The 7,528-nt window shown below is 46.5% G+C and overlaps 1 long non-coding RNA gene across 1 annotated transcript; it reads right to left on the bottom strand.

The window, feature by feature from the left end:
- Positions 1-3,683: 3,683 nt before the first annotated feature.
- LOC309861536 lies at positions 3,684-4,998 on the bottom strand. The gene is made up of 4 exons (XR_014310006.1): positions 4,920-4,998; positions 4,579-4,649; positions 4,205-4,314; positions 3,684-4,062 (listed from the first exon to the last, which is right to left on the bottom strand). It is a non-coding gene; the product is annotated as an uncharacterized lncRNA (long non-coding RNA).
- Between the last annotated feature and the right edge of the window lie 2,530 nt (positions 4,999-7,528).

Below are 7,528 nucleotides of genomic sequence, written 5' to 3'. Positions count from 1 at the left end.
GGGCTTCAGTCAATTTCAATTTTTATTGGGGAAAGTGATAACCGATGAAGTAGATCAAATGGTGCTGTATTTCACTGGCAGAGCAGGAAAAAAAGGAAAAGGAAAGAAAAAATGGAGGTGGCATGATTGAAAGGAGAGGGGTCTGCCCAGAGCAGTTGGGACTGCCGCTCACAGAAAAGGTAATGAGGGATCATGGGCCGGGGCTCCTGTCGGGAATTGGTCTATAAAAGGCCTGGAATACAAAGTAGAGAGAGCATGGACACTCGGCTGAAGGGAGACAAGGGACTGGAAGCCTAAGCCATCTGCCCAGTTTCTGACAGTGAAGAAACAAAGAAGGTCGCGGGGCTTGCCTTCCTGCGGCACTTGGGGGAGCCCACTTGAAACACTGCAGAGCAGGGCTGGTCACCCTGGTGTGAAAAGCCTGTAGCGGCAGCCTGAGGAACGTGGCGGTGGGAAAACCTTCTAGTTAGGAGCCATCACTTCACCATTCACCCTTGTCAGCCCAGCTGCCGGGATGGCTCAGCGGGGAAGGGAAATGATCGATAGTGGCCCCTGACAGGTTACAAGGGAAGAAGTAAATGTTCGACAAATAGCTTCGGGTCATGTTGGCCAGGCTGTCGGACTTCCAATCCTGCCCTTGATCTTGATGCCGGAGTGTCTGCCTCCCTCACAGTAACGAAGTCTAAATTGCGTCCGGAGGCTTTCTGGCTTCGGTATTTCTGCATACCCCAAGCTAAAATTCACCTGGCCTTCAACGCCTGCCTCATTTATTTACGGTGCCAGCTTTCTTATCATTCTTCAGCATGTGTGACGTGCTAGAGACTCGGCTAAGATCTTTCCAGGCATGCATACATTCTCGCACAAACCCAAGAATTAGAAACTGTGATCCTCATTTTTTTTAGATTGGGATATAAACTCAAAGACATGGATTAATTTGCTGAGATCACACAGCTAGTAAGTAGCAGGTGAGCCTTGAACTGGGTGTGTCCGATGCCAAAGCCCATTTTCACAGGCAGCACTGTCTTGTCTTTTCCAAAGTGAATCTTCAACGGGCCATTCTACTTCCTGGTCTGATTAAAGATTAATTTCTTACTTCTAAACGTGGAATAAATAAACAGCTAATTCTTTCTCTCTAACTGAACTGGGTACTCACATAGAGCAGCAGACATGCCTCAATAAAACAAACACCAGCTGTATTGCCCCCTGGTCACTAGTTGGGGAGTCAGGATCCTACTCCAGTCTGTGGCATGGTCTGGGGCAGGGGTGGGAGTTGGGACAGGGCCTTTGTCACAGCAGCCTGCAGCCCTCAGAAGTGCTCTCATCTCAGTTGGTTAGGACCTGGCATGGCCAGCTGCGCCGCCAGCAGCTCCACCACTGTCTCCAGAGGCAGGGACCTGGCAGCCATGCTGGGCTCCCCTGGGTAGGGACTGGAAAGCTCTTCCCTTTTGCAGCCAATTGGCCTGATTTCAACCCTTACTGGGATCAACCAGGCAGGCTTGCGTGTGCTGGGTCACAAAGCTCAAGTAACCTACTCAGCTTTCAGATTATTACCTAAACAACCACATTAATGAGATTCAAATCTAACACTTGCACCAAATTCAAACTAGAATTCTTATGGTAAAAGCCTACAGCCTTTGACCAGTCTTGAGGAAGAAGTCTCATTTTCTCTTACCCCTCCATAGAGTGATGGTAAGGATGAGATGGAAGGCATTATCCCCGTTTTACAGGTAAGAAAAGCTGGCTCAGAGAAGTTTCTATCCTGAGTGTACCTGACACCTTGTTTTATGTCTGTAGGTACTCCATTTTGAGTATTTGTTCACTGAGCCAGTCTTCCTGTGGTCAGTGGGGGATAGAAGAAAATGCAGGTACTATTTATTTCGTTTGTAGGTACAATGTCTCCATTTTGTCTGGTTCAGCATACGGGAGAGTTTTCCTTTCTCTTTGTCTGGGCACTGAATTCCTGCCATCTTCTTGGAGAGTGCCTACCTGGGAACAGCCTCTGGGATTCTTTTGCCACCATGGATTTGAAGGGTGAAGCCAGAGTGTGGCAGTACAAACTGGTGGAGGGGAGCCAATAAATGAGTGGAAGTAAAAGGCCTTTTATCCTCCTTTGCAGGAACCATTCAGGAAGGCAGTGATGTGGGAAGCCAGGTATGGGCACAACAGCAGGGGAATGACCGATGGCATCATTAAATCTCTGGGCTATTCGTCCTTGGCTATCCAGCTGTTTCCTAATGACATTTTCCCCCTTCTCGATTTCTTTCTTCTTTCTTAAGAAAGATCAATGCAGAATGAAACAGGGTCTGATTTGAATGGAGGTTTTAATATAAGTGATATTTGTGTTCCTTAAAATAAAAAGGTTTTTTTCCATGTATTGTCCCATGTTATAAATGATATATATTTAGGAGAAGTACAATTTTTAGCCATAATCTTTCAAACCTCCCTGGTGAGCAGCTGCATTATGTGTCTAGACCACAGGAGGGCAGTGGTGTCACACGTAAAAGATGCCTGCCTTCTGCTTTCTGAACAGATGGCACATTTGTTAGACTTCATTGGATGTATTTTTCCTTTATTGAAGCACAGGGGAATTTCACATTTGCAGGTAGAATGGGGGAAGATAGTTAAAATTTTATACCGTATTTTTATCTCTTTGTTTATGCTGATAAAGGTAACAAAGGCAGTTGATTTATCCTCCTTTTTGCTGTTTTGAGAGATTGTTGCACTAACAGGCTGGGCTGGTTGTTCCTTACCACCATGACCCTGGCAGAAGATGTTCTGTTGATTTTGCATTTAATTGGAAATCTCACAAAGATAATACATAAGCCCATCCTTCTTCCAAACCCTCAATACCCTTAGATATGACTTAAATCCTGCTGTTGCTTTCAGGAAATTTTTGTATTTAGTGTTTCTCCACACCTATTAAGTAGGCAGAATCTAGCCAGCTTTCTCTGAAGATGGAACCATGTGACCTTCCTTAACCCCATGATCATGGGAATTCTGAAGGATCTCTTTCACAGAGAGGTCTGGTCCTGCTGGGTTCCGAATGTCCCCTGGCCCCTGCGGATGCAGGAGGTCTTAAGTCAGAGCTAATCCGTTGACTCTTCCTAGGGTGGTATAATGCAGAGGTTGCTGCAAAACCTTGGACTGTTCTAGCATCTGTCCTATGAGCGTATTTGGTTTGTCATGCTGCATTGGCTCATACAGGGTTGAATTAAAAAAAAAATTGCTAATACTTAAATGCAAAGACTTCCTATTAAAGATCCAGGTTTCTTGCTTTTCTTGAAACACTGAACAATTGGTATGACTAGCCTGCACGGGCTCTGGGTGACAATTGGCCACAGCCACCTTCTTTGTGGCTATATGTAGTCATTACATAACCAGCTCTTCTCTTTTGTTTCCCTGACACTAGGGGAGGTGCTGATTATAACCACGTTTGCACTGTTTTTGTTACAATAAAAAAGGAAAATGAGAATTTAATACCCATGTCAGTCTCAGAATAGCAAAATGAAAAAGATAATGAAGGAGCCACATGTCTCAAGGAAAATGAGCCTGAATGTAGCCTTCTCTGCTGCAGCATTTAGGGAAACTACCTGGTCTGCTAGCACCTTGCATTTTGCACCTGGGATGGCTGCATCTTTGAAGGTGGGCAGGCCTGGGGCTTGCCTGGGATAAAGTACCAGCACTCTGGTGATCTTTCTATCCCCGTGGTTAAATGGGGGATAATCTCATTGAGCTCTCACAGCAGCTGGGCACACTGCTTAGCACAGTGTTGTTGACCACCTCCTTGCTTTGTCTTACCTTCCTTTTGGGGGCAGTGGATTTTTAGGCTGGAGCTCCATGGAGCCTCCTAACCCTCATTCTTTGGTTAAGTTGTAGATTCACTACCCAACCCAGCTAGGGGAAGAAAGGGTTAAGGTGGAAGGGGAGGGAGGGAACCCTTTGGAGGGGCCCTCAGACTCAGATAGGGCGGCTAGATGCCTCTTCTGGAGCCTGGAGGTGGCGGCTGAGCTCCTGTGGGGCTCCAGGAGGATTGGAGGAACAGACAGGAAATCCATTCTTGCTCTGCAGACACATCGGCAAAACGCCCAAAGCAAACAGCAGAGGAAGTTTGCTTTAGTGGAGACAAACTCACAACTTTGCTCTTTCAAAGCCTCTGTTTACAAGTCAAAGCCGAGGCTCAGGCGGGTTTTCTACGCACACTCACCTGTGAGGTGCTGCCGGCGGGCTTATAGTAACTGAGCTGGGCTGCTGTGGCCTCCAACGTTGATCTGCTCTTTACCCCTTGGGGAGCAAGGACTGCTTACCCCAGGCCTCCTGGGGTCAAATTTGGGAAAAGAGGAGATGAAAAAACAAAACAAAACAAAACAAAACAAACAAAACAAAAAAACACAAGCCCTTAGCACTGGTGAGTTTTCCAGTAGAACATCCCCTGTAGGTTATGGAGGGAGGTGAGCAGCATGATATTGGCAGATGCTGGCCTTGGGTAATTGCAGCCTGAACAAAGGTGGTAAATAAAAATATGCTGCAAGAATAGAAGCCACAGAAGATGTCTCTAAGGGGTAGTGTTGGTTCCGTTACCTGGACGGTGTCTGATGTTATAACTGGATTGGGTGTACCTGTTCCCTTGAAATCAAGTCAGCAGCAAGTGTCTGGAATAAAAATACATTGGCTGAAGGTGGAGTTTGGGGAGTCTATAAAAACAGTATCACAGATCTTTTGTAACTTTACATTCCAGTGAGAGATTTCCTGTGGGAAAAGAGGCAAAGGTGATGCTCTCTGCTGACTAAGAGGAAAAGGGAGACCCTGAGGAACCAGGGGGATGGAGGAGACTGGGTGAGTGACAGCGTGTCTTGCCCTAAAGGGGCTGCTGATGAAGATGTCTTAGGGAGGGTCCGATACCAGGTTCTGGAAGCAGTTACCTCTGGTTTTGAATCCTGGCTGTGATGCTTTTTAGCTGTTGGGCCAGTCACATTCCTTCTTTAAGCCTTGGTTTCCCTTGACGAGAGAGTGGGGGGAGAGAGATTGAGCACCAAACACAAGGTGCGTAGGGCTGGAGGGCAGTGCTGACACTGGCTTGGAATGTCTGTTTTCAAAGCCCTGGTTTCCACCATATACACTGCCATCACACACCCCATCCCCCAGCCCCACCCTGTCCTCCCCAACATCTCCTCTCCGTTTGGATTTTGAGCTCTCAGACCCAGCGCCTTTGGTCTCCGCTGCTTACATTAGGGTCCTCAGGGTAGGAACTCCCCATGTTCTGCTAGTTCCTTTGAAATCTAGTGCTAATTTTTTCAAAGTGATTCTTTGACTCTTCCCGGCCATAATTTCTGGTTGAGCTTTGCTCCTCAGCGTGCCTTTTTTTCTCAGGCCATCCCCACTTTAAATACTTTTACCTCTCTCGAGAAGCATGCACGGGTGTGGTTCTGTGCCTCTGCGTTTCTCTCAACTGCTCATTCCCCGAGTGTGCCCTCGGAGGGTCAGTGGCCAAGTAAGTTAGGAAAATGGTTGCTTGTTTAAAGGGAGTTTTGTGCTAATGTGCATTATAAATCCCTCAAGAGATGCTATTGCCTGTAGGGTTTCTCAAACTGTTCGGATCTAGGAATTTAAAACTCTCCCTCCTTTGCTCCTCCCCCACCCCTTTTTAAAAAAGATTATTTATTTATTTATTTATTTGACAGACAGAGATCACAAGTAGGCAGAAAGGCAGGCAGAGAGAGAGGAGGAAGCAGGCCCCCCGCTGAGCAGAGAGCCTGATGCGGGGCTCGATCCCAGGACCTCAGGACCACGACCCGAGCCAAAGGCAGAGGCCCCAACCCACTGAGCCACCCAGGTGTCCCCTCCCTTTCTTTTCTTCCCTGTTTTTTTACTGTTTCATGGGACCTGAATGTCATCGTACACGTATTGGAGGCTACAATGCCATTATAGTGGAGTTCCTAAGGAGGGGGAGCCCAAAGCCAGACTCTGGGGCCAGTTGTATTCCCGGGAGGGGGGTCTCAAGGGCAATGATCACCCCTGCTGTTGTTCTGGGGGGAATTCATCTTTTGCATCTAGAATGGTGCTCTTACCATCTTACTGCTAACCAAGTCTCTGTCTTGTAAGACATTCAGGTAAGTGGTCTCCTATCTGTTATCCCAGTTCCCGCGGCCTTATCTTTCACCTATTTGTTTTGGAGAAAGAGGGAACACATGCGTACAAGGGTGAGGGTGGGGTGGGGTGCGCAACAGAGGGAGAGGGAGAGATAGAATGTTAAGCAGACTTCATGCCCAGCATGGAGCCCTGATGAGGGTCTCCATCTCACGGCCCTGAGATCATGACCTGAGCTGAAATCAGGAGTCGGAGGCTAAACTAACTGACTGAGCACCCTCGGTGCCCTCCTTGTTTGTGACTCCAAAGTCTGGCATCCTTTCTGTGCCCAAACTTGATTCTGTATTGCTTGTGCCCGCACACAACGCCCACCCATATCTCTATCTGTTTTCTTTCGATTTGTCTTTCCCTCTGGGACTTTAGGATGCCTTGGTATTCCTTTTTGGTCCTGTACCCTTCTAATCTTCCTTGCACTTTGCCAAGTTTGATAGGATGTAGGTGTTGAAGAGTTCAGGCTCTAGGGTCTGATAAATTGATTTCTGGTAATTGTAAACTCTTGGGGGGACGTTATTTAACCTTGGGCCTCAGCAGAGCCACTGTAACTCCCTTATACAGTCCTGTTGAGGATTAAATGAGATAGCCCATGTGGAGTGCTTCTCATACCACCTGGTGTATAGTAAGAGATCAGTAATTATCAGCTCTTACATTATCCAAGGCCCAAGGGCTTCTTTGATCAATTTAGCCCACACTGAGCTCTCTCATCTCTAAATACTTTATAATTAGTGTCACAGACTTAGCACTTGATTTTGTTTGTGACTTACTGATAGCTCCCCACACTAGATTTGGACTTAATTTTTTTTTAAATGAATAATTTCCAACATGCCAGAAGTAGAGAGAATAATAGCATCTTTTTGTAGGATTCTTTTGTACTTGTCATTGGTTTGGGTCTTTCATGATAGTTCTTTTTCATTCTGTTGTGACATTAACTCTCACATCCCTCCATACACAGGACACACTGGCTGTAACTGAGAACAAGTCACCCCTTGTGTGGAAGGCTCTACGTAAGGATATCTTTCCTCAGTCTCTCCTGGAGGATGAGACCCCCCAGAAAGGCTGTCTTTCCCTTCTTTTTTTTTTAAAGGAAAAATAGCAATCGACTTCCTAGAGACTCTACTTCATTTTCCAAAGGGAAACGGTCCCACCTCCCCTCTTCAGTTCTTCAGTGGAGCCTGGTGCAAAATAATTTTTTGAATCAGTGACTTCCCATTTTTTTCCTAAAGTTTTTCAGAACTGCTCTCTAGTATCAGGTTTGAATCCCAGTTCTCGACCTTTGTGGCTTAAAGCAGCAGACTTGAGAAGAACAGATCTCAGAGCTAAATCTCCACGGCTCTCCCCCTTCTTTTTTTTTTGCACTGGGTGATTGACATCCAGGGACAGAACATAC

This window comes from Mustela nivalis, assembly GCF_964662115.1.
Source record: "Mustela nivalis genome assembly, chromosome: 3".
Taxonomy (NCBI): domain Eukaryota; kingdom Metazoa; phylum Chordata; class Mammalia; order Carnivora; family Mustelidae; genus Mustela; species Mustela nivalis.
The sequence above is the reverse complement of the archived record's forward strand: the minus strand, read 5'-3'. Positions and strand labels throughout refer to the sequence as shown.